This window comes from Sebastes umbrosus, chromosome 8 (genome assembly GCF_015220745.1).
Source record: "Sebastes umbrosus isolate fSebUmb1 chromosome 8, fSebUmb1.pri, whole genome shotgun sequence".
Taxonomy (NCBI): Eukaryota; Metazoa; Chordata; class Actinopteri; order Perciformes; family Sebastidae; genus Sebastes; species Sebastes umbrosus.
Window position 1 is genome coordinate 5029390 of NC_051276.1, and position 27129 is coordinate 5056518.

The 27129-nt window shown below is 41.7% G+C and overlaps 1 protein-coding gene across 13 annotated transcripts in view; it reads right to left on the reverse strand.

Moving 5' to 3' along the window:
- arvcfb (ARVCF delta catenin family member b) overlaps positions 1 to 27129 on the reverse strand; it is a 302038-nt gene that overhangs the window by 265563 nt on the left and 9346 nt on the right. The window contains exon 3 of one of the 13 annotated variants that reach the window (XM_037778803.1): positions 24094 to 24177. The exons of the other annotated variants lie outside the window; for them this stretch is intronic. The gene's annotated coding sequence lies outside the window, so the exon portion shown is untranslated. The remainder of the gene's footprint in view (positions 1 to 24093; positions 24178 to 27129) is intronic. 13 annotated transcript variants of the gene reach the window in all.

Sequence of the window (27129 nt, forward strand, 5' to 3'; positions counted from 1 at the left end):
CTTTGTCTTTGTCCTGGTTATGTTGTATCCAGTAGTTATATCACAAATCCAAAAATCCACATACTGTATCAAAAAGAAAAAAAAATAACTATCACCCTGGCTCTCTGTCAGATTATTATGTCCAAAGCTTTGAAGGAGGAGGAGAGGAAGAACAGATTAGAGATTCTCATTTTATAGCAGAGCTGTACTTGGAAAAAAAAAAAAAAGGATTTTGCTGTCATGACAAGTATTGATTTGTAACCTTTCACAGGGTGATAATAACCTGTGAGCTGCTGTCCCTTAAGGCCTGACAGAAAAGAAAGAGGGAGGACGCCACGGTGTGTTCTCTATTTTCACCTCCGACTTGGAGGAACATTTAGGCATTTTATGAGTGTCAAGTCATTTCATTTTCTCATAAAAATGGCAATAGCAGCGAGGCAGAAGACCATATTTCCTTGTAGTTAAGTTCCTTGCATAACACTTTATGTTACCGTAAAAACAAGCTGACAGCGTAAGAACTCCAGCTCGTGAAAAAAAATAAGCAGATTCTGTGTTATTTAAAAAACCGCAGTCTTAGTGTAGGATCAAAACGTGGGCAGGGACATAAGGAGCTTTAATCGGCGAACAATCTGAGTGGCTAATGCACGGAGGCACGGCACAACTCGTCCATATAGGACCTGAAGAGGGTTCAGCTCGCTTTCACTTCCCTGCACTTGTAGGTGCTGTCAAACAGCATTGTCAAGGGTTCAATCCCACAGCGCAGCTTAACCACTTATCTACATCAACAGCACGCGGGCCTCCTGCAGGTCCAATTGACGGGCACGTTACAGAAAATGACCCCACCACGGGTGAGCCGTTTGTGCCTATACACGCTGGTTATGAAGTGGACGGAGGGAGGTGGTAGCGTTCGTAATTGGGAGACTTAGGTGACGTCACGCACCTCCCCTGCCTCCCCCAGCTGCTGTTTGAACCAGATTTCAACCCTACCGCAGTTCTGATGTGTGTCGTGCCCTAGAAACCGCTGCAGAGTGGCTTAGCCTGACCTCGATATTTCCAGACAGGCCACATCGATGGCTGCTGGGCAAACAGGGGGCCGCCGTCGGATTCTGCGTTGTAAAAACGACTTGTCACCGGGGGGTGAAGGAGCGGGCTTTGAGCCACGCTGGGGATTGGTCAACAGCTTTAGGATTACAGAGGTCACACAGAAAGACGGAGCCCAATACTGGAAAAAAAGGAAGGAGTATTTGCACACACTGATGCTGGCTGCCAGTATGCTTTGTTCTTTATAATACATTCCTACCCAAACATACATTTTTTATCCCCTAGTTGGAGTGATTTACAAGGATTTCTAGTGTGAATTTTTAATGAAGTACCTCAAGTATTCCCCAAAGACAATAGGTCAAAGTAACGCCAAACACCCAAGTAGCACTTCTTCACTGTGTTTTATTTGAGTGTTTGTTAGCCAATAGAAGAGGACAACTGTGGAGGCCGGAGCGAGGAACACATACGGCCTCCGGGCCTCCAAGGAGTACAAAGGCCAGACAGACTAAACAAGCATATGGAGGAAACGATGCTCAAACTGAAGCATCTACCAAGGCTCATTTTATCAAGACAGATAAAATCCTATAATCACAACAAGTGAATGCTGGAGTTGTCTATAGCACCTTGTTTCGGTTTTCATTTTCTCTGTTGGTTATATGATGCTTACACAAATTGCCTCTCTTTTAAATCGGAGTTTGAACAGGCGTCTTGAATCTATATTCAATCACAGCAAACTATGCTCTTTATATGGCTCACTCAGCGCATATTGCAATACTGCCATGCAAACAAAGAGGAGCCCTACAGGTGGCAGGCGTTACTGATGTCCAATGTACTGTAGGTCCACTTGCATGTTATTTAATTACTCTGTATATGTACAGTGTGTGTATGTGTGTGTGCGTGACAGAGAGAGAGAGATCTGGTCATTAAGTGCAGGTCCCAGTCTGCTATAATTAGCTCTCTTTTCACTAAACCGATTAATCTCTATAACACTTAGATAGCAGCTCTCACTTACACACACACACACACACACACACTGGCACATATAAACACAGTGATGCTATACATGTGTGCACATGACAATGACCAAGTACCATATTAGCATTAGGGAATATAACAACAGGATTTAATACAAATTCATGACAGAAATTTCCCAGATCTAAACCTCTCATGACACTAATCATAATAAACTTATTTACTGCCCATCCATGCATGCTTAATACCTTCCGGTCATATTTCTGTCAAACACACTGCTTCCTCCTCACTCCTCACATGCGTATGTTGGTTTGTGTGCATTAGAGTACCAAGTCTGGCTCTTCCGTTGGTCAGGAGAGCTGCTATCCTACCTCACTCAGTGACCAGACTGATGTTACACTTCCTATTCACAGAAAACAGCAGAGCTGAGTACAGTATAAGCTAGTTTACCATCATGCAATAAGGGAAAATAAAGAGCTCTCTTCTCTTAGAAAAATCTTATCAGGCAGTAAAAACAAACTGCCTTAAAGCTGAAGTAGGCGAGATTGGAGCAAATATGATTAAAAAAAGTTATTTTTATAAAACAATCACTATATAGTGACAGTAGTACATGAAACAGGTAACCTGAAAATAATCATGTGCCTCTGTGTCCTCCGGTGCTCCTAACGGCATCTGCAAGATTTCACAGACCGGAGGAAAACAAGCAGTAAGAGCTGATCTGAGGTCTGCTGTCGATCTGCCGTCTATGAGAGCCAGCTGTCAATCACTCGCGAATTTCAACCAAACGGTCAAACTAGGCATTGCTGATAATATTAATCAATATTCTGTTACTGTAACGCCTATTTCTCGCCTCAAATGTTTTCAGGATCATCTTGTAGTGTACTGTTTAGCTGTAAAATGAGAAAGTTTGTTACCCGGGAACCATGTTGAGATCTGATGAGGAAATACCAAGCACCGCCCACCAGCCAGAGCACAGCCAATAGGAACGCTCTCTCTGAAATTAAACTGTGATTGGTCAAAGTCTTCCGTAACTGGCTAGATTTTTTAAAGCCTGAAAACTGAGCCATGAGGAGGTGCAGAAGTCTAGTTTTGTCTAAGAACACTTGAATTAAAATATGCTGAAAGGTTTTTATGGATTTTTTGCCCAATGATGCGAAAAACCTGTTGCCTACTGACGCTTTAAGTGATGACTCCAGAAACTACCAGTAAATTGCATCAGGAATTAAGACCAAGCACCAAAAATGTGTGATTATAGCAGAGTAAGTGGGAACTGCACGGCGCAGAAAGATTTTTAGTCAGGAGCCCCTTTCACACAGAGATTCCGCAATACTGCCGTAAAGGAGGTCCGCCGTTACGTTGGCTTTGCTTTATCACACTGGAAAGTGTCAGCGTCTCGTGTGTGTGTGTGTCCGTTCCGACGGGACTACACGGAACAACTCTGTCCACCCATTCCGTCTCCGTACCGCTCATACAGAATAGCGAGGGGGAATAACGGCGCAACATTTCCGCCTTGAACAGGCAGTGTGAAAGGGGCTAGGCACAGTGCTCCCACCGTTTAACTTGCATGGCAGCTGGGTTCTCGCGATGTCGCGAGATCACGTGCGAATTGTGGGATCACATATTATGCAAAACTCCATCTTGTCAGGCTTCAGGTAATGCGTTTGCATCCGGCAAGCCAGATCCCGGACCAATCAGTGTCCTGTGAGGAGCTACTGGTGGCTACGAGCGTGGCTTAGTTAGGTGTGTGTGACCATAGTGTGAGACGACACGGAGAGGCCTCTGTTCGTTGTAATCAACAACGGCGGCTCCTGGAGCGGTTAGCGTAGCTAACTGAATGTTGTAATGACGACGTAAATCATGAGTTACATAATTGTCTAATACGGATGTAAGTCCTAGGATACTGGGATGCATTCATTATAAAAATACACAACTGAAAAACAATAAAGAAAACAGACTCGACATTGAATCCATTTAGATTTGTAAAATAAGATCAATCAATGAACCACTCAGCTGATAATTCAATTAATTCCCTTGAAAGGATAATGGATCTTCTGAGGTCTACGGGAGCAGGCTGCGCGCATCCTCTGCCTATATGGCAGCACAGTAACACGGTCACTGGGGAGCAGTGGGACTTCCAAACGAATGCAAATCAAATTAAGCCTAAATTAGAATTGCACGCTTGCATTCTGATGCAGTGGATCTAAATACTGAGCTCTGTCACTGTAAAATTGTTTTTCTGCTCTCCTCAAAGAACATCCCCCCCAGAAGGGTATTTTCTTTCCCTTTGGTCTGACCATTTACTCAGTCGTTTGAATGTAAAAGAAATGATGTGCTCAAAATAAAACCATTATGTTCTATAGGACTGGTGCCAATGCGCTTTTTCTTCAAGAACACCCACAATCATGGAGGGGTGCAACACATATGAAATGGACCTTGTCTCTGAAATCATCATCTTCATTTTGACCAAATGACTGCAGTCACAAAGAGCACCATTATCTGATCATAAGATTTCTAAAAGAAAGGCTCTGTACTAATTGGAAACCCTTGAAGTTCTCTTATCATCAGCCTGTAAAAGTCATTTGAATAATGCCCATGTTCCCCAGGTGCTTTGAGATTGAATCCGCCAGAATCTCTCTCCTGTGTGCATCACTGCCAGCCTTCCTGTTTCATCCCTCCAGCCTCATGGCTTGTTAACACTACGGAGGCAGGTAGAAGGTGCTATTTGTAGGTAAACACTGTTTGAAGCAAATTTTGGAGATGTCCTTTACTTCTGCTTGTTTAACCATGTGTTAACATGCCATAATATACATCAGACCGGCAATATGTCAGCCAGAGTGGGCCACCATATGCCGAAGAGTTGCTGTGTAGTTGGTTGCACCGACAATAAATCCAAAAATGCTGATCTCCGATTTGTTCCCCTGCCATTAGGGCTGCACAATTAATCAAATATTAATTGCGATCACAAGTTTAGCTTCCCACAATTATATGAACATGATTGCCTGCGATATTGACTTTTAAAATGTGCATCCTGCTCATAGAAAACTCTGCTGTATTTCAGATCAAGCGCTTCCTAAACAGCTAACCACCAGCTGGCGGTCGCGATGTTTTGGCTTCACTTCTGGGTACAGATGTTATCTATACAACCAATGTGTTTATGATTAACTTGAGAGCAGAACATTGCTTATCTAGATCTTAATGTTGCTAATTTGGCTCTGAAAGTGCACCAGATTGAAGCATTTAACTCTAAAATGTAGCTAACAAAAGGGTAGGGTTAATATTCCTGTACTTTTTCATATTGCAATATACAGTATGCAGCAGAAAATATATATTGCAATGTCAGTTTTTTCCAACATCGTGCAGCCCTAATTTGTACATTGGCAGGAATGTAACACAGCATTAAAGTGAAAGCAGTGCTGTCTTTATTTTATTGTAAAAGTGCAAAAAAAATATTATCTGCCATGCCCTAAAAAGATATAATAGAGGGGCTTTATGGCTCCAAGCTATCGCGTCATCGCCGTGACTATGCTCCCTTTTGGGGGAAAGAAACTCGCCACTTTGTTAGACGGGGGAAGATTGAGGGGACATGACGGCGATCAACCTCAATTTATGAAGGTATCACAAACGCTCACGTTCAGGCAAGGTTGCAAAATAATTATTAGACGTGAATAAAACAAACGTTTGTATAACACGAGATGAATGCATACCAACTTGTCAAAATTAAAATCCAAACACATGTTTTGCTTAAAGGTATAGTTAGACATTTTTTGAAAATAAGATTCTCTGCCGAGAGTGACATGATATGTGTCAGTTGAATGTGAAGCTAGAGCCGGCAGGAAGCAGGAAGCAGGAAGCAGGAAGCAGGACAAAAGGAAACAATTAGCCTGTCTCAGTCCAAAGTCAACCCTGTAAAACAACAAATTGGCATTTTCACTGTTCAGTTTTTTTGTATTTGTTAAACAAACAAGATATAACGTGTTAGTGAGTTTTAAGCTGAACACACACTGCCGCCGCAGCACCGCGGTACATCTCATGACACGCATCAAGTGCTGTCCCTATAGCACCGATAGGAAGTGTCGCGCTGCAATACGTCTAGAGTATATTTACACCGTTATACTACTTTTACTAAAGTAAAAGATCCGAGTAACATTATTTCTTCCACCTCTGCATTAGCTTTAAATCATGTGTGGACAACCACTACTTAAACTTCATTTCTCACCTGAAGAACCAAGCTCCACAACTTTGGCTCACCAGGCAATATCTTCTTTGCCATTGTGTGTCGTACTGTATAGCCTGGGATATTTCTTGACCTCAACTCTTCTCATCCATTCATTGACACATGCAACAGACAGCGACAGCAGGTGGTGAGTGAGGAGATCGGAAGTCAAGCTGCTACGGGAGCCAGGTTGGATGGAAAAAAAACATTTTCAGGGGCGGGGAAGCTGGAAATAGGACAGTGTCGTGAAGTGTCGCAGGGCGGTGCGTCAACGATCGTCGGCGCACCTAAATATAGGGATGGCTGTGTTGACATGCGCCGTTCTGCAGCGGTGTGTTTTGGCCTTCAGAGGTGCTGGTAGGTGAATCTGTTTCCTCTGCTTCCAGCTTTTATGCTAAGCTAAATTAACCGGTTGCTAGCTCCAGCTTCATATTGAGTGTGGCATCAATCACTTTCCTGATGCCAAAAGCTCTAAAGTGATCTGATGACGGTTTACCAAACCAGCATTTGCTTTGTGACCTTTCTGTGCTGCTTTGCTTGTAATTGTGCTGTGTGAACAGTCTAAAAATACATTAAAGTAAACTACTGATCAAAGGACAAATTGCAGATGTGACAGCCTAACCCTTAAAGTAATTTGCATTGAGCAGAGTACGTTGCACTCCTGTATAACATCTATCAAGTTGTAAACATGCACCAGTGCTGGGATAATGCAATCTTACACTGAGTCTTGGCAGAACATGGCTGGTGCACATAATGATGACTGATTATATTCCTCACAGCGTGGCGGAACAAAGCACAGAGCACACGGGGACAACATGGAGCTCGTAATGTACTCACATATGAAAAACATGATTGTTACTGACTTTCATAAGGTCTCTGTCATAACGGCAAAGTAGAATAAATGGCTGCCCCTTATGAATCACACTCCCTATCCTTCAGTAATGGTTTCCTAGGCACCTTGTATTCATTTGCCTACACAAGCCCAAGTAAACGGAATCCTCCCAAATAGATGCAACCAAAAAAGTGCATAATGCTGAAATATGGGTATACTCGTCAAACAGATGACAAAAGGTAAAACAAGGTAATAGGTAGTGCTGGGCCGATTCACCTATCTCCCGATTCAATACTATTACGATACTTGGGTGCCGATTCGATGGATTGCAATTTTAGAGTATTGCGACTCTACAAGTATTGTGAATAGCTATTGCGATTCAATATTGACGATATTGAAATTTATTGCAATTCTTGTTCATTTTTTAACACTAGACCATGGTAAAAAGTTGAATCATGCACTTCTAGGGACTTTTACTTTGGAAAATCTCTAAATGAATACAGTAAATTTTTTTGATTTTCAGCATGTATGTAGTCTAACATGTTTTATACTTCTGGTGAATATAATCCAATCAATCCTATTTCCATATATGTATTTTGTATATACAGTTCCCTTTGTTAACGCCTTATTTTGAAAACCGGACGTAGTCACACATGTATACTTTCTGTAACTTTGCCAAGTCTAGCCAAGCTAGCTCTCCCGTCAGCTTCGTTCTCTTTGTACATCCATGGTCAGCTCCATCGGGGCCGTTTGAATGCATTTAACATAAATGTCAGTATATGGGTGCTCTACAGTTGTAGCGTTGGCTGACCACGGAGATGAGAGTGATGGCTGGCTTGACGGCACGTTGTCGCAATACGATAACGTTTCCTGTCCATGACAGAGTTAGCATGCAGCTTTACCCATCGTGTCTAGCTCTGCTTTTCTTGGCAATGTGTGAAACCCAAAGTGTTTCCATACTTTACTGGATGTGTAGTGTTTACCACTTTGGATTTAAAATGTGAGGGTGCAGGTCGTATCCACGTGGACCCTCCGCCATTTTCCCCCTTTTCGTTTCGGCTCGCTGCCGTTTGTTTTAGTTGAAGGATACGGAATGGATAGGACGTCCCGTTACTTAGACTACAACTATAAAAGCAGTAACTTCCTTCTATCTCCACATAGACTCAAATGAAGCAAATATATCGATTCTGGCATTAAAAAAAAAAATTTCAAAATCGTTAAAAAAGAATTGTGATACACAGGTGAATCGATTTTTTTTCCCACCCCTAGTAATAGGCCAGGCAGAATCGTTTAATTAATCCCCTGCTAGCAGCAGATGGGTGTGAGCTTAGTGGCTCCTAGTAAGAGCTAATGTATTTTTGCAATCAGTGTAATGATGGTCACGATGGCTCAGGCGAACTGGCTCTGGAGTCTTCGGACTATCACAGGGAGACCCGTCAGAAAATGGAAAGCACCTCTAGGTCAGGGGTTCCTGTGACCTGCTAACTCACAGGATATAGTATGAAGGAGAGTGCATGGAAGCCTTATGTCCATGTAATCCTCTGGAGAGGGAAATCCTCAGGATTACAAAGCATTGTGTCTCCTATACAAAAAAACATAGCTCTCAAACTGTCCAGGACATGTAAAGATCGCTACTCAAAGATATAAATCAATGATGGTGTTGTTTCACATTCATGCCGACAACTTATCAGCTTACTTATATAATGTGCTCCGATTAAAGTTGTTTCTGAAGTTCAACGTATCCTAATACAACGGTTTGTATATCTCCCACATTTTTCAAGAGTTTCCCTACAAATGTCGATCTCCGCTTTCCGTCTTTTCAAAATAAACTTCTGTCTTGACAGGAAACAGCTTAGTTAGATTTAGTCAAAAAAAACTACTTTGTTAGGTTTAGGAAAAGATCGTGGTTTGGGTTAAAATAACTCAGGAAGTGGCGTTATATAAGTATGGAAGTTACATGACAAGTAAATCAATGTTGACTTCTGGTTTCACACAGGATATGAACACTGGTCTCCTGGGCGAAAGTCCGTTTTTTTTTACCCACCCATCCAACCCGACTTTCTCGCTACGCAGCGTTTGTCGCTCTTTATACTTTCTGGTTTGTGATTACGTGGATTACATACAAATTGATTTTGAGGGATATATACAAATAACAGTGCATTACTTTTCATAGGTATAGCTATGAACGCTGTATGAGAACAACCTGTGCAGGTAGCCAATTCTTTTTATAAACTATCCTGCAGTTGATGTCACAACAGCCACCATACTGGCATGCGGTCTCAATCCTGCTAGCATGTAAATGCACAGGCTGCTAGTTTCACATGAGATAGTCTTCAACTTTGTTTTCACAGAAAATGTAAAGAGGCAAATGTGACGCAATAAAAGTACTGAACCGGATATGATGTGAAACCAAAGCAGTAGCATTGGCAACTTCCTTACTGATACCCCTGGCATAATGCTGCCTTCCTTTTATCTCAGAAATCGGAAGTCGAAGCTGGTTGATACCAGTTGATAATAAAGTAGTAGAAGTTGGGCAATAGGCTACTGTGTTTATGACTGATTTATTGAGACATAAATAAGACAGAAGTACTGATAAACAGTATATTAATACAGCCTTTTTACTGCTGATGCACGAAGCAGCCATCTTGGATTTTGAGGTAGGGGTTGGCGAGGTTAGTCCGACTTTCTGAGTCGGAAATCCATCTTCAGGGGGCGTTCCAGTTCAAATTTCCGACTGGGAATTCGGAAATTCCCTCTTTCCAGTTCAAACGGAACGGAGCATTACCATGTGCAGTAGTGTCTGTGGTTACACATGTAAGAAACATGTGGCAGAGCACTATTTTCCAGCACACAGGTACGTCCAGGGGTACTTAGAAAAATGTGCTGTAGCCTATAAGAGCAGTATCAAAACTATCAATGATCACAATATTGGGATTATTCAGAAATGAAAGATCTAAAATGCAACATATCAAATGTAGTCAGGGAGGCCAAGAGGAAAGAGATGACAATATACATATGACATATTGGAGGGCTTATTAGAAAACTACAGTGCACTGACTGCTGAATTTGCCACATAATCTTTCCCTGGCATCGAGGCTCACTTCAGTACTGGTAAACTGAAATTAAAAGCCACGGGAGGCTTGTGCGGGGACCAAATGTGAAAATTACACACACTTGAGGGACAGACTGTATTAGCTTAGTGGATGCTCACTGAGAATAATCTATCACCCATCCTCCAAATTCCCTCCGAACGTTACCAGGGTTACAGCAGCCCTGAGATTTCACATGCACTGCTTCAATTTCCATCATGTGCCAGCTAGTGAGGCTTTGCTCTATGTCTATGGAGGAGAAATTTGTTCCATAGTGTGACTTAAACATCATCTCTTCTCACAAGAAGTCTTTAGAATTGATTGCAGTATTGCATATTACCTGCTAGCAATACTTCATCATATGTTACCACCAGATCTTACAAATGTATCCCAGTGTAATAATAAGGTAGCATGTGTTGACTTCTGTTGGTATTATTAGAGGTTGATGTTCACTTTCACGCTCATACGGAAAGCTAGCTTCTCAACTTGCAACATGCATTTATGTGCAGACAAGTCTTAAGCGAGTGTCAGAGATGGCCAACACTGAGTTGGTTTCAACAAAGTTTGGATGAAAGGCAGTACTTGAAGTGGAAAAAATAAGTGTCAGTACTCTCTTAGTCACATGTTGGCGTGTGTATCTGCCGGTATCAGCAATCTCTTGCAACTTATTCCTATTTATTCATTATTTCTTTAAACATGTTATACTGTGTCAGTCATAATCCACTGTGGTTTTAATGCCATTATCATACCTGGGCAATGCATCTTCTATAGTAGGCCTATAATACTCCAATAATATTCCAACTGGAACATTATAGGGTTACGGTGGTGTGTTTAGTGTTAATAGTTAAAGTGCTTTCCTGTGTTATTTGTAGCCTATAGTAGGTATCATTCAAGTTTTAGGAGCAGTGTCCCAGTCGTGATGCTCCTACATATTATGCAGCAGGATAAAGAGACACATTCTGAATTTCTACAGTCAATAAAAGATACAAGGAGATATTGGGTTTGGGGGTCCTCCACGAAGAAAATTTGAAGGTTTTTACATCATTTTGGACCATTTTTATTACTAGTTAAATGATTATTTTATTATTTGTACATCTCACAGCCTTCATCTGAACATTTAATTCTTCTGGAAATGTTTGCCCTGAAAGAGCAGATTCAAAAAACGTTTAAATAATGTTTCATTAATTATATTTGTTCACAAATAAAAAAAAAGTTATGAAGAGCAGTTCACTAATTATTTTACAAAAAAGGGCGTGAACATTGTATTGATACATTACAGCACCGTCTTTCTGAGTACCGGCAGCTTGTGAAGAAGAAAGGCAGAAAGTGCGTGTGTCTCCTGTTGAACAGATCTGTGGGTTGGCCTTGTACTACTAGAAGGTAAAGAGAAATAAATGACATCCACGCTCATTTATGTGGCTATGCATCATCCAGGGCCATCGCGGGCCATTAATTGCATTTGGCTAATATGAGGTGGCAGGCGTTCCCCAGAGGTTGGTCATCATATCCGATGAATCCGGATTTCACTGATTCCACTGCTTTATCCATCACTGGTATTCAAAGTTGGACAAAAAAGCTTCATATAAGAGACCATAAAGCAGAAAAGGAAACCAATAACGACACCCATGACTGTATAGATCCACAACCACCGGGCATATACTACAGTGAAAAAGGCTGACAAAACTCTACTTACTTACTGGAGCACAAGCAAGACGTTCTCAATGCACTGGTTTCCTCCAGCACCACGAGTTTGAAAGCGACTGAGCCTTTTATCTGCCTAATGAAGCAACTTGTACGCTCAACAGCCACCATGAAGTCTGAAGAGGTCTCTATGTAGGTTGGCATGTGTAGGAACCCCCTTGCACCCAGCGGGACTCGACTGGGTTGGAAAACACGGTGGATCAAAGACACTAGTAGGGGCTGGAGGCAGAGAGGCATGTGGGATTCCTTCAGGGGCTGCAAAGACTCATTTAATCTCTCTATACCTCCCTGTCCTCAGCAGCTGTTGGAGACGGAGGGGTTTAAAACGTCATGGGCTGAGACCCACAAGAGCAGATTAGGATGGAACAAGAAGGAGGAGGAGGAGATGAGGGGGAGGACGACGGGGGGGGGGGGCGATTTTTCATCACAAATATGGAACATGGTAAAGGCCTTGCTGTTACAGTGCTGAAGCCCTGTCAATCATTCATGCGGAGACACGGGCCCCTGGGTGGAGGCGCGACATCATTGGTGTGCAATGTGGGCCATCTCTCTGCGCAGTGAGCTCTCTGACAACTGGTCGCCTCTCGGCGTCTTTTAGGCAAATGCCACCAATAACGAGAAAGTTTTTTTGGAGGGGTTTTTTGCTTTGCTTTGCTGGATATGCAAAAGAACTGCTCAGAATATTCATATCCTGTCCCGAACAGCTGAATGCAGATCGCGGACCCAGCGGGAGCACTTACAAAAAAGGGGGAGAGACATGGAAGAAGATGGCATGGCATTTGGAATTGGTGTCAAACTGCACTCAGATATCTGTGTTGCCCGCGGTCAACCAATTGATTTGCAGCGCTGTAATATACATTCTAAATCCCCCCGGTGCAACCAGTGTTGCTTATTTGCGGGCAGTGTAGTATAGACAGAGAGCGACAGATTAACATGCACCATTATATTGAGACAGGAGCTTATTCAAGGCCTTTTCAAGCTGTGGCTGTTCTTGCCTGAATCATTTCTACACAGACACAGTCTAAAGGATTACTCTGTATTTACAAACTTGTCCAAACAGTTGACTGCACTGTAATTTCAGAGAATTAACTTAATCTACACCATCTTGTACTCCAGCTACAATCTCTGCAGGGCAATGAAATAAAAAAAAAACAGACAAACAAAAATGACATAAAAGTGTATCTAAAGAGCTACTTTATCATCTTTTTTTCCTGATGAGCTGTTTGCACCTTGTGTGTCCGAGTGCATAATCCTTATTATGGAAAACATGCTGTGATTCTGCAAAGATCCTGACATTTGCAGTGTACAAAACCTTACAGTGAAGTACTCTTGTCCACACTGCAACCACAGCTAGAATGAGGTAATTGGGGTCATATCACTTGTCGTAGAGTTTAATTATTTTCACATTCTTTTTGCATATTAAACAGCTCTGGCGTAGGAACATATGGGGGTTTAATAGTGATAGGGTGAAGTGTATGTTTGTGATAGAAGTGGGGTTGAGATTCCAGCATATGGGGTAGGATTATTACACTGTGGCTGTGGAGTTTAAATTAATGCATTCCCCCCACCAAGGTCAAACAGGGGTGCATTCGCATGAAAATCACGATTTCTCCTCTTTAGTTTAATCACTGCACTTTGCAAAGTTTTGGAAAGGTCAAAAAAATGAAGATCTCTGTTAAGATTACTCTCCATTAAGGAGAAAAACTGAAGACGGACAAAAGTTAGAAAGAGCCTAATTTATCCTTTTGTCATACTTTTTTTTAATTAAAAGGTTAAAGAGACCTCAACTTGAAAGTGTCATCATGCACATATAAAACATACTGAACATAATGGATTACACTTCCAAAAAGAAAACCGTCTGAGACATCTGAGAATATTAGAGAATACATTAGTTTGATGGATAGACCGCAAGTGCTTTTCACTCACTCCAAAGGAATATCACTAGCTTCCTAACTTCCTTTGATATCCATCATCAACTCTTACTGGAGAACTTTGCAGGTCCCAAAGAGTGGTAATTAATTTTGTGACAGCTTATTTAAAAAAGTAAAATCTCCTCTCATTCATGACGGAGAAATGCTTCTTACAAGGCCAAAAAGACTTTTAAATCCTATTAGTGGAAAATAAGGCAGCTTTCACAACTTATGAAAAGGTTGTTTGATTTGTTTTCAGTTGTGATTGAAAGGACTGAAAAAGTGTGCAGAGTATAGCCTTATCGTAGCCTCAAATCAAATCAGCTTCTTTGATTAAATCACCTTTCCTGTCAGACAAAGTACGCAGCAATTTATTACAGAGCGTTGTGTGTCTGTACATGAGGTGCATATCTGTGGGAATAGTGTGACTACTGTTTTAAACACAACATTGGCATATTATCCCCTGATAAAGTTGATATGGCAAATGTGTTAGCAACATTAGCATTTATTTGGAGTTGTGTTTTTGGTCACTTTGCATTCATTATCTATGCTCTTTTTAGCTTTTTTTTTTGTCTCAAAACTTCCTCAACTCCCGAGCTCTTTAGCTGCCAAATGCTCTGCTGTTTTCACCAGCTAACGCTAAGTTGCTAACTTTGTCTGTCTGCCTTTTGGTTATCGCTAATGTGTGAGCAAACAGTTGCCAATTTACTAGGGCTGACCCCTCTTAGTCAGTCAGTCGATAATTGGTCGTTTTGGTCTTAAGGCCTTTGCACACTAAGTAAGATGTCTTTTGTCAATTAGTTGTTTTTAATTATTTTTTCATGCTGAATGACTTATTTCCAACAAACCTATGAGCACATCTCTTGTAGAAACAAGATTTAAATTGGTGCTTTTTGTGATTCTTTGTGGAGGAATTCCGTTGACAAAATCGTATGAGTGTTAGCTGACCAAGAATTTTTCGGTCTTTGGTTGAGGACAACCCTACTATTTACACATCCAGCAGACTCAGAGCTCCTTTAGCATTGTCTGGTAAAACAGGTCCAAAACAGTAAGTTGAAGGGAACGGCAGAGTTGGGTGATAATTCTGTGTGGGTTTGTCACTTACAAGTGACCCCTTTCACATTACACATTCAATTGATCCATTGTTAATAGAAATATACTGACTAGCGCTGCTTTAATATAACGGAAGATAACCTCATATTATTTAGACCAACCTGAGATGAGTTGAGAGCAACTCTCTGATACAAAAAATACACTAATATATACTATACTAAATATGCTAAATATACTGCAGGTCATGTTTTATTTTGAAGCCTAAAGGTACAATGATGATTATATGAGTTTCAGATGCCTCCCATTACAAACGTTCTGTGGGTCCTATAACACCACAGATCAGTTTTACTTCGTCAATCTCAAAACACACAAACACAGAGTGAGAGAGATCTCGTTTGAGACTTTAAGAATATGAAAATGGGGTTTTCCATGTTTAGTGTAATCTTTACCGGTTGTAAAGGCTAAGGTTACACACAACTCTTTTCATCCGGTCCATGATGGTTAGCTCTAAGAGACGAGTCTGAACGGATTTTGCCTTACATCTTATAGATATGGAGATACAATATCTGGCTCGTAGTGTGATAAGAGCATTAAGAGATGAAGAGAGAGTAGAGTAGAAATGCTGATGCAAATTCAAATTTATTCAGCCACAGCCAGCGCATAACGGCGTCGTGGACACGCAGCGATGTGATCTCATATCCTGGGAAAGGGGAGATTGGGCATATGTCCTACAGTATGTCAGTGCACACACTCACAAATAAATCATCACACACAATCCTTTAACAAAGCCCGTTACATCATTCACCATGACAAATGCTTTGGGCTAACTGGGTCCCTGTGGGACGTCATGGCTTCGTCCTCTGCCATGCCATGCCAGCAACACCAAGGGATCAGTTACCATTCAATCCCATCAGCTTCTGCATCCATCCATCCCCCCTTCCCTCCCTCTCATTCCCGCAGAGCCGGCCTCGCTGTCATTCATGGTGCCAGCATCTGTTTGAAGTGATTCAGTGATGAAAAAGGGGGATGGGGTGGTTTGGCTGTTGGTGACATACTGTATTGATATCAGCGTATAGAGGATGAGTAAGTCAGTGCTGTGGAATCAATCTGATTATTAAACTTTTGTATACAGCCTAAAAGAAATGAGCGCAGTGTTCTTGAAATATAACACCATTTACTGAAATGTTTGTTTTAGTAAGATATTTTAATCTCTTCAAGGGGTTACTATAAGCCATTAGTGGTGTAACGGACCGTAGTTGATCTGTGATCCATATGGGCCGAAGATCTAAGCAGCTTATGATACATAATTAAAACTACAAGAAAGAAATATGTTGGGCTTTTTTTAATCAATGAAAATACAACCATTTATTTCCTCATCATTTCAATTGTGTGTTTTTATTAGTGCTGTCAAAGTTAACGCGATAATAAACAGTAATCTTTAACACAACTTGGGATTTTTTTGTTGGTAGCTCAGTTCTAAAGCTAGAGTGAAGATACTGGCATCAAATGAAACTAGAAGAACCTAAGGAATCCATCGGTACCAACCATGTCATACTAGCTAGTTGGAAAGGAGACTACGTAACGCTCCAAACTTATGCTAAATTTTGGCGAGGAAAAACTGCTTTTCAAATGGCTCCCTTGACCGCTGACCTCAAGATAGTATGTGAATGAAAATGGGTTCTATGGGTACCCACGAGTCTCCCCTTTACACACATGCCCACTTTATGATAATCACATGTTGTTTGGGGCAAGTCATAGTCAAGTCAGCACACTGACACACTGACAGCTGTTGTTGTCTGTTGGGCTGCAGTTTGCCACGTTATGATTTGAGCATATTTTTTATGCTAAATGCAGTACCTGTGAGGGTTTCTGGACAATACCTGTCATTGTTTGGTGTTGTCAATTGATTTCCAATAATAAATATATATATATATACATTTGCATAAAGCAAGCTGTAGCTCTCCTGCACGCTTGGCACATGGGAAGTTTAATTTGGTTGCAATCTGCAACCTCACCGCTAGATGCCGCCAGATCCTACACACTGCACCTTTCAATTAACTGTCTTTTAAAAGCTGCCCTAATCAATATTTTTGTATGAACAATGGATCAAATGACTATGTGTAATGTCAACGTGGCTGCTTGTATAGACAGACCCACAGAGAATCACCCGACTCTGCAGCATCTCTCAACTCTATCAATGTTTTATCGCCTTTCAGCAGCTTTTGGTTTTACGGCCGGCAACTTACTGTGTTGGTCTGTTAAAACACATTCATCACTTTGCCAGAAACACAACTCCAAATGAATGCTACTGACTTAAAGGATGCAGTTTATTTCAACATGGGTTTGATTTCCATAGTTTTAAACATCATTTATGATGACACTGTAATCAGATCTGGGAACACGGCAACATTATGACACCGCCCGCCATGATTGTACATATATTCTAAGTGGAAACTGAACCGTAAACTATTCCTTCTCCTCACTGGACTTTAATCATTTATGACAGGTAAGAATAGTAAAAGGGATTTCCTGCTCAGATCTCACAAAAAAGGTGCTACTTATAAAACACACTGTACATCCACTGCATTGCATTGCAGCAGAGAGATCACAGCACTTACTATGCCAAGGTTAGCGGTTTGATTAGCACGGAGGCTGAGACTGCTGACTGCATCTCTCATCCTTATTAGTGAACCTTTTTTTTCCCAGAGCCAGCTCTCCCACCTCTTCACCCCTTCGACACACACGCTACACATACAACCCCCAACGAATGCTCTGTACGGTTAAATCAATCCAAGCTCCAGTAATGCCAAGTGTTCTCTCTATTCTCCTCCATTCCTTGCTCCCTCCCTCTTTCCTTCTATCCTCCTTCCCTGTGGACCTCCAGTAGCTGAGGCCTCCTCGCCCGATCTGTGCGGCTGGCTTGGAGCTACGCAGTGACCACCCATCACCCATCCAACAGCACCCACCCGCGGGCCTGCAGCACTACCAAAGAGCACAGCTGAAATGGAAGACGAGGCTGTCAACAGCTCAATCGCTGGAGCTCTGATTTCCACACAGGCACGGAGGAGATGCACATTTGGCTTGCGCACATCGATCCACATCATTTCAGGCCTTGGTGGTGCCTGCGGGCTCCCATGATGCTCCGTGGTAGTGCTGCCGCGGGATGACTTCAGTGAACTTGCCGAAGAGCAGAGGTAATATAAGCCTAACACCTCGACACAAATAGAGGGTCACGCAGCGGCAGCTCGGCCAGGCCCTGCCTGAATTCTAGTTTGCAGTGAGGATATCAGGCAGAATAAGAGGATTACAGTGCTTCCCGCAGATATGATGATGACAAGTTAGTGCAGACACCATGGCAACAACAGAGGAAATGTGAAAGTGGTTACATTTTTACACACTTTTCAAAGTAGGGCACAAAAAAGCTTAGCCAAGCTTTACTTGTTGGAGAATTATCAGCCAATGAATTCAGGCTAACTGGATTCTAGTACTGCTGAGTCGGCTTGATTTGTCCTACAGTCTCATATGACGTGTCTCACTTTGTGTGCGTAGCATGTACGTTGGTGCCGTATATCTGGTTCCGTGGCTGAAGGAGCCTCACTAACACTGCAGCACTGCCCTCTATGCTGCAAAGCTCTGCAGCAGCCAGCCAGCATTGATTTCATCGCAGCCACAACATTGGGTGGCACAGAGACCCTCATTTGCAGTGCTCCTCCATGATACCCAGATGTCTGCATCTAAGTAATCTAAACTAGAGAGATAGGAAGAGGGAAGACATGCTTTATTAATGGGCCAGCATCCCAAAAAAGCACTTATGAGAAGTTCCCAATTAAGCTGTCATAAACTCAAAATGAGTTACTTCCAATCACCCAAATCCCTTGTAATGAGACGGTATACTGTCACTTTCCACGCTCTAGTCATTTCTCTTCTAGTCCGAGAAGAACTTTCTGCTGTAGGAGGCGTGAAAGACAGCTTGCATCTACCATCGTTCAGTCCCAGCTGGGCAAAGCTCCTGGCTTTCACCCGCAACCGAAGACCACTGCAGCACGAGCCCTGCACATCAAAAACCTCTCCCACACATAAAGCCCGGCATTGATGAATGCGCTGGCATCTCCTCCGCCACATTCATGTTCTGACAGTGTCCCTTTATATTTGCTGCCAGCTCTTAAGGAGGGGAGAAAAACATTTTCCTGTCTTTATTTGACAGCCTCTTCATGAGGTCTATCTCGCATGACTGCCGCATAAATAAGCGGTCACGTCCCTGCTTGGCCAGAGCAACAAACATGGAAATGGACACAAAGAATATGTATTCTTTTTCTACTTACTGTATATGCAAGAATTAAAATACAACTCATTGCTGGTTTCTCAATTAATGCCACCCTCCTGGATATTTCCTTTAGCCATTCTTGTGTACTTCAACTTTAAGGAATAGTTTGACTTTTTGGGATATACACTTAGCTTTTCCGCTTTCTTGCAGAAAGTTAGAACAAACGATTGATACCCCTCTGACATTTGTCCGTTAAATATTACACAATATATACAGCCAAGAGATGGTTAGCTTAGCTTAGCATAAAGACTGTAATCAGGCCATGTCCAAAGGTAGAAAAATAAGGGGCCTTACACATGCTGCGTTTTTTGCACCTTCAATTCCATTGTTGCGCGGCAGGCACGCTCAAAGGTGGGATCGACACTGTCACAACGTGCAAGCATTCCCAAGCCTCCCAGCTGCGTCCCGAGATCAAAGAATATAGAAGCAAAGAGACAAAACTCCAGTGTTTTTTTGACAACAGCTGCTGCCGCCATTTTGGACTGAAAATGCTTATTATATTTCTAATATTTTATTGTTCAACACAGGCCATTTCGGTACAATATATGACAATAGAATAGATAATATGGAACTTTTTAGCCAGATGTTTAACTGGCGTCCGGTAGTCGCTTTCAGTCCAAAATGGCAGAAGCGCGTATAGCTTTGCTGCTGGGTGCTGATGTTGCAATGGAACAAACAAATGACCTTCACTTCATGGCAATATATGTTCAATTACTTTTGGAACGCGGCAGCGCGCACCGAACAACCAATCAACCAAATTTCATTCTTCCGTAAATATCAGTCTACGCCTTTCCGTGTCTGCCCAGAGCTTTACAATCTGTCCCACGGACTATTTTACTCGCTTCACCCTTTCCGTCCGACGACGTCTCAACATCCGGTTCAAAGGTCAGACAAATTGACACAGACACATCAAGCAGCAAAGTTACTATGGATTTACGGTGCAGGAAATCCATTTATCTTGGTTTTGACTTTATTTAGTTTAGTCAGTGAGGCTTTTATTGCTAAATTACCGCAACTTCGTTATCGTCATTGCAGCGCGCAGGTTTTGGTTGCTCAGTAACGGCAGGCGCGACTGGAGCGCAACCTCCAAAGCGCCTTGGATAAAAAGGATGAAAGCGGCACGGCTGGCGTTTTCCACGTGTTTTAGACGCGGCATGTGTACGGCCCCTAACGGCGCCATGACTTCCTGACGTCTTGTTATCACTGTGAGGTTGCCAGGCAACCAAAGAGGAAGGAAGTCACTGTTGCCGGCCAAGAAGTAGTCCAGTACACAACCTGTCCAAAACCACAACGTGTAGTCTTCACACTTTGTTTTTCTTTTACAGAGTAGCTCATTAAAAGGCATTAGGCTACTCACCACGTATTTCAAAAAATGATGTAACATGGATCTCATTATTCCCTCAAAGCTGGAATTGCACTATGATTTTTCAGTGAAATTCACCCAAATTGATTGAGGTATTCTCTCTCACCTTCCTGTGAACGCTCAGGAAAACTAAATAGTTTAGCTCAGCGCAGCAGGAGAGCAAACATCAATGCAGGCAGAGGAAAGAACTTCAGTATCTAAATCTCTAATGAGATTCACACATATCTGCATATATTTAAGCCCAGAAAGATTTTTTTTTTCTCTCTCTCTCTCTAGACTAAAACTGCTATTGGCTGTTTCTCTGTGTGTCCTTTCAAGTCCAGTTTCAGGAATCCCATGCTGTCAGTGGGCTGTGCGCCTGTTAATTTTGCCAGCGACAACAACATTCGCAATGTTCATCTTTAAAGCACAAAAAAAATTAACCAAAGGAGAAATTCAGGGAACCTTCTACTTCTCATCTAAATTAGATTAGTGTGGAATTGCTGATTATGGCAAATCATTTTGTGGGGTTTTGCTCATTAAATAAATGACATAAAGCTTATTCGCTGTTCTCTCCAGTTAGTTAGTTAGTTAGTTGGTCAGATGAGAATATCGATACCACTAGGTTTCCGTTATAGAGGTATATGAAACTGGAGCCAGGAGATGGTTAGCTAATATAAGCTTAGTTTACTAAGTGTCAAAAAGTGTAAAAATTAGTTGACTTCAAGAAACAGTCCTGCCCAAGAAGTCCAACAGCACATAATCCCCCATAAAACTACAACTTGTTTTCCACTTTGGTTTTAGTACAAATTCAACAAGAAATAAAGTTTTAATTCGTGAGCTTTAGAGGTGCTGGTAGGCATGTCTTTTACCTTTGGACAGAGCCATGCTTGCTGTTTCCCCCTGTTTCCAGTCTTTGTGCTAAGCTAACTGTGTCCTGGCTGGCTGTATAGCTTCATATTTACCACACAGACATGTGGAGAGTGATATCAATTTTCTCATCTAGCTCTGGCCAAGATATTATATGAAGTGTTTGATAACACAAATTAAAAACAGAATTCATATATCATACCACAGCAACTGAACTAGTCAGTGTAACCATCTCCAAGTATTAACATCCTAACACTGTGGAGGAGAAATGGGACAAAGTGCATGCGAGGGGGATTCTAAGAGGGCAGTAATTGGCTCTGATGGTGTAGTGCACCAAGGACAGGTCGCCTGGGATTTGACCTCAGCTCTGACACGACTAAAATGCCAGATGGCCAACCTGTTCCGCTGCACTGCCTTTAACATGAGAGTTTTCTCAATTTACTTGTTCCTCTGAAAATCTTCATTGGTTGGGTTTCTGGCATAAAGATGTCCTTTTCAGTGGAACAGACATCAAGCTGTACTCTCCAGGGGGCTGGGTCTGCACTCAGTAGAAAGTTCAAGAGGACAGGTTTTTCCCACACTGCATCTCACTGCAGACCATCTACCCATGATTCGCTTTTTGCTCCTTATCTGAGTACAAAGAAGCCAGCAGAAAAAAAAGCAGAGATGCAATCCTGAGGTCACCAAAATGGATGCTCTCCACTTTAAGGCTGAGCGTAGAGATTCTAGCCATGAAAATCCCAAAATACAGCTTTGACAAAAGTCCAGTAAAGACTGAACTTGACCAAGAGTGATTCAAAAACGTTATGAATTAGCCGTAAACGGAAAGAGTCACCTCGACCGGAATAGGGAAAAACAATGTGGGATCCTCGCCATGGGGGCTCATCACCCAAAGGACATGCATAAGACTTCAGTGCACTGTTTGCCAGATGGTGGAGGAAGGCAAAGACCTCGGCGTGCTGACCCCAGTTTAAAGGAAATTCTCACCACAGACGCTGCAGAGAAATAGTTAAGTGTTGTACTATCTCATCAAGTTCCACCCTACCTTTCTTAGTGAAGCAATTACCTTCTAAAGCAAACAAATTACAGCTACTGTTCAGGTGCCTTATCCCCCCTTGAACCATCTAATGATGTGCCAACTTCATTTCACACTTTCAAGCTCCAGTGCAAACGTCAAATAGGAACAAAGCCACAGACGATCGTCGAGAAAGGCTGCAGGCAAATCAGTATTCTGAAGATTCGCAACTATGAAATAGTTCAATATGTCAAAACGGTCTACGTTATTTTCAGTCATTGAGATATCAATTGACCAAAGTGTGGCACCAGTAAATCTACATTTTTTTGAGCTTGTTAAAGCTTTTCTGTACACGGTTGAAATCCAGAGATATAATAGATAATGACGAATTTGAATTTAAAAAATTTCAAGTGAGTCATACTCATCATTGCTCAATTTGCTGTGAGCTGGAGCAAGCTACAGACATGAAACTTGGTACCATAACTGGAAATAATGTCCTCCACATAAAATATGATCCCAATATCGCCTGATGGTGGCGCTATAATCGACAGCCAAAAAGTGAAAACTTTTAAAGGCCAGCCCCATCACACCGTAAGTCTGATTGACTTGAAATTTGACGAACACGTCCAGCTCAATGTGCTCTACAAAAAAGCCTCAAGAGTCAATAAAGTTCACCTGACAGATTTTCTGCCATTTTGATTTTTTCAATACCAAATTTTGTGTTATCAAAAGCTTGTTGATATGTCATGCATTTTGAAGATAATCACAAATGAACATCAAAAGGGCGTGGCTCAGCACGTCAATAGACCTAACTCCACAACTGTTGGGCCACGAAACTTGCAGGATATGTCCACATAAGTATCCGAAACATACCCTGAAAGTTTCATTCAAATCGATCACTATGGGGGCGCTACAAATGCAACACATTTGATCGTAAATGAATCATCGTCTCTCCGATCGTCATAAAACCTGTTGGTTATCTTTAATGCAGGTGTCAGTGTCACACGTCTAGACCCGGTCTGTGTTGGCTTGAACCCCGAATTCCCACTTGCAGCTATATTGTTAATTAAATTTCTCATGTTGCTGCCACATCAGCTTTGTAAAATGCTATAATTATTTTGCAGGAACACTTGGAGTTAATGTCATCTAATTTTGGTTGTAATTGCTAAATACATTTAAAAATTGTGCCACTCTATATTACATAGGCCATGCCACAGATAGATATATGCCACGTCGTTGTTTTTCTTTTATGAATTTCATTAAGTAGTTTCCTGCGAACTGAAAACAAAACATAAACATAACCTCCTGTATAGAGGTAATCAATTAGTGAGAAAATGCTGTCATCTTGGAGTTTTCTAGCAGGTAGGGAAATGTTGTTTATTCCATGTTCTACTGTATATCCATCCCCAGTGTGTGGCCTGGGCTGATCCGTGCTCCTGTGTTTACACTGCACAGGACAGCTCCAGTGATTACAATTAAGCAGCTCTTATCCCTGGACATAATCAAGGCAGGCCAGAATGTAGAGGGCGGGGTTAATCCTCAAGACCCAAGTCTGGGTCTGAGTGGAGGAGGAGGGGGGGCGCAGAGTATGGACAGACGGACAGATGAGCAGATATTCACTGTTCTGTGCCATTAGATAAACGCCACATTACCATACACTCAGTGAGAATATTCAGTACAGGTCAGTGTGTGTGTGTGTGTGTGTGTGTGCTTTGCAGAGGGAAAATAAAGGTATACAGCTATATCAATCACCTGAGGGAGCGGGAGAGGGTGGGGGGCAGGATTCAGGGATACTCAGGAGAGGAATTCAATCAGCGCTCTATGTTGATGCAGAGCCTACGACACAGAGAGGGTGCAAGAAAGGGGAGTGGATTATCAGCGAGTCAGCATGTTACAAAGCTCAGGCCAGCTGATATTCTAATAACAACGCAGCCCGAGGTCCCGACAATTGGGTAGGGAGATGATGCCACGAAAATCTGATTTAAAACCAATTTTGACACAAGCGTTGTCGTGTGTCTGGCAGCAGAGAGCTGCCTGCACTGACCCCAGCATTTAAGGACAAAACACAGCATCAGACTGAGAAAAAAATGAAACCTACTGAGAATATGAGTCATAATACGACTGTAGACTGAAAATATCTCCACTGGTGTAAACAAAGTTGTGACGGGAGAAATGAAGAATTCTTGTTAATGCAGGCTACTAACCTTAATAAACATGCATTTTGTATTATAAATTGGTGGTTTGTTTGCATTGACCAAGTCAATCCAATAATGATACTGTAGTGACATTTTGAGGATTGTTAATACTATCATAATATACAACTGTGATACAGTAGATTGCTTAGAAATACCACTGGTAATGGTGATATACAGGCCAAGCAGGTAAAAGCATTCGCTCTTCATTACACTCAGCTGCAACTGACAAAGGGATCACTGAACTGTAATGTAATCTTTAAAAGGCAGGAAATACATGTAGGCAATATCACATTGCACATTACAACTCAAATACTAGACACACTTTGATATAAATATTATAACAATGAATATCCCAGCTGTACCAAAACTCACTCAGCAGGGAAATGAATATTTTGAATTTTCAGTTCAAATAAAAAGAAATAGGCTACAGTTATGAAAAAAAGCAGACGGAACAAATAGATCAGAGCACTACATTATGGGCTGGAGTTGAGAAGAACAGGGCTTCATTCAATGTTTGGTAAAACAGTGTGGCCCAAAAACACGGCTACTTAATTCACAACTTAGCATTTATTGTATTTCTGATAAAATGAAAAGAAAACTAGAAAATGTTAAAGGTGCTAAATTCAAAATTCAGAGCATATTTCATATTTGCTATATTTCACCCGGTGTCGCCATCCTGGCCAAAACGTCTGAGCTCCACAATTTTAATTATAATAGCCTGAGACAAAACAAGTTGAAAAATAATGTAGGTAGGCCCAGACAACAATACGTTTCCTCTGAGGGAAACTCTCTAAAGGACTCCCAAACTGTCAGTGTGTCATGATGGGGATAGCCCTGTGATTAAAGTGGATGAAAGTAGTGAATGTGTCATGATTGACACAGCCTCTAATGCACCCTCCTATAATAAAGTAGGTGTGCCGGTTTGGGGGTTTGAAAATATGGTCAGCCTAGGTTAGCTAACAAAGGGTTTCTCAACACATGACTCTAAGTAGCGTCACCATAACGTTGTTTGTCACACAAAACCAGCAAAGTGTTCTTTCTTATAGTGTGTTAGATGTAAAAGAAATACTATGCTAAATTACCTGAATAAATACAACCTGGTGGTATTAGGTAAAGTGTAGGTGATGTTAGCCTGTTAGAGAAACTAACATTTATCTTAGTCCTGTAAAACCATGTGAAACAGATGCTAATATATTCTCTGAAATAAAACTAGAAACAAAAACCTCCCATGGTGTCAATATCAGTGTTTGTTTTTAGTGAATTATGTGTGCCTACACATAAAACACAAACAATAAAATATAATTACAGCCGCAAGTGGCTGTTCGCGGGTTCAAGCCTTTTTTGCTCAAGGCACTCTTGTGGACATAGCTTGCAAGTTTTGAGATGATGGGCCAAATGGTTGTTGACTTATTATCTTCGAAATGCAATAAGATATTAACAAGCTTTATGCAACTTTTGATGACCGTGGTCCAATAATGATCCACAGAAAATTTGGTAGCAATCATCAATACAGTAAATTGAGCTCACTGCCCCTTTAATGTTTCCCTTTGATCTAGTTTAGAGATAATTTAGTACTGACAATCCACCATGCCACCTTCGGGGCTTGAACCCTAATAAGATAATGCTACTATAAGTTTGGTGACAAACACAATATCACCATGTACAACAAGCAAATCTTTAACAGGATGTTAGCTGCCTATTCATTTAATGTTGGGTTATTCTATTTTTTCACACCTGGCTAATGTTAAAATGCTAATGTTAGCTTATAAAAATCTAAAAGATTGAAGATGATGTTACATTTCAACACTCAAATATTTGGCTTTCTGTGTATACAGACTGGATTGGATGTATATTTTACCTATACCATTTTTAGATAGAAGTTACAGTAGCCTATTGTTAACTTTGTCAGTCTGAGCTGAAAGGAGTTCAATCAACCATAAAACTACAGGCTTCTCAGCTTTTAAACTTTTGTGGCAGAAAAATAAGTGATCCAACTCATGCCTTGGGACACTGCTGTCTTTCCACTGGCTCACCAGAAAAAGCAAATACCTTTTAAAACCGACATTAAAAACATACAGGTATTTTGCACACATCATTGCAAAAATCCCCTGCTAGAACAAAGCCACACTGTCTACCTTTTACAAAACTTCTAAATCTAACCCCTTGACAGTGGTAATCGATACAATTCTAACACAGTTCTGTAGTCACGCTGTGTTTGCCCCGGCCCAGACAAAGACATGAGTTATAGCCTTTGCAGGATAGGCGATGTAGAACAGGTGCCAAGACAACAGAGCAGTGCCAGGATGGGTGTCCGAGGGACTGGGGGGGAGTGGGAAGGCCAAGGAGGTTGGAGGTGCATGTTAATCACATCAGGAGCAGGAGGAAGAGCTCTGCAGGTGTCTGTCCCACAAAGGACCATTCACTCTGGGTCGGGACTGGCTCTTCCCCTTACCACTTTCTATCACAGACCGCTTCAGTCAGCTCACAAAAGCCACAAAACACAGCTCGTGCATGATATAACACAGCAGAAGAGCTCTGAATCACAATCATTTCTGTCTCCACATGCAGTAAATACACCGGAACAAGAAATAAT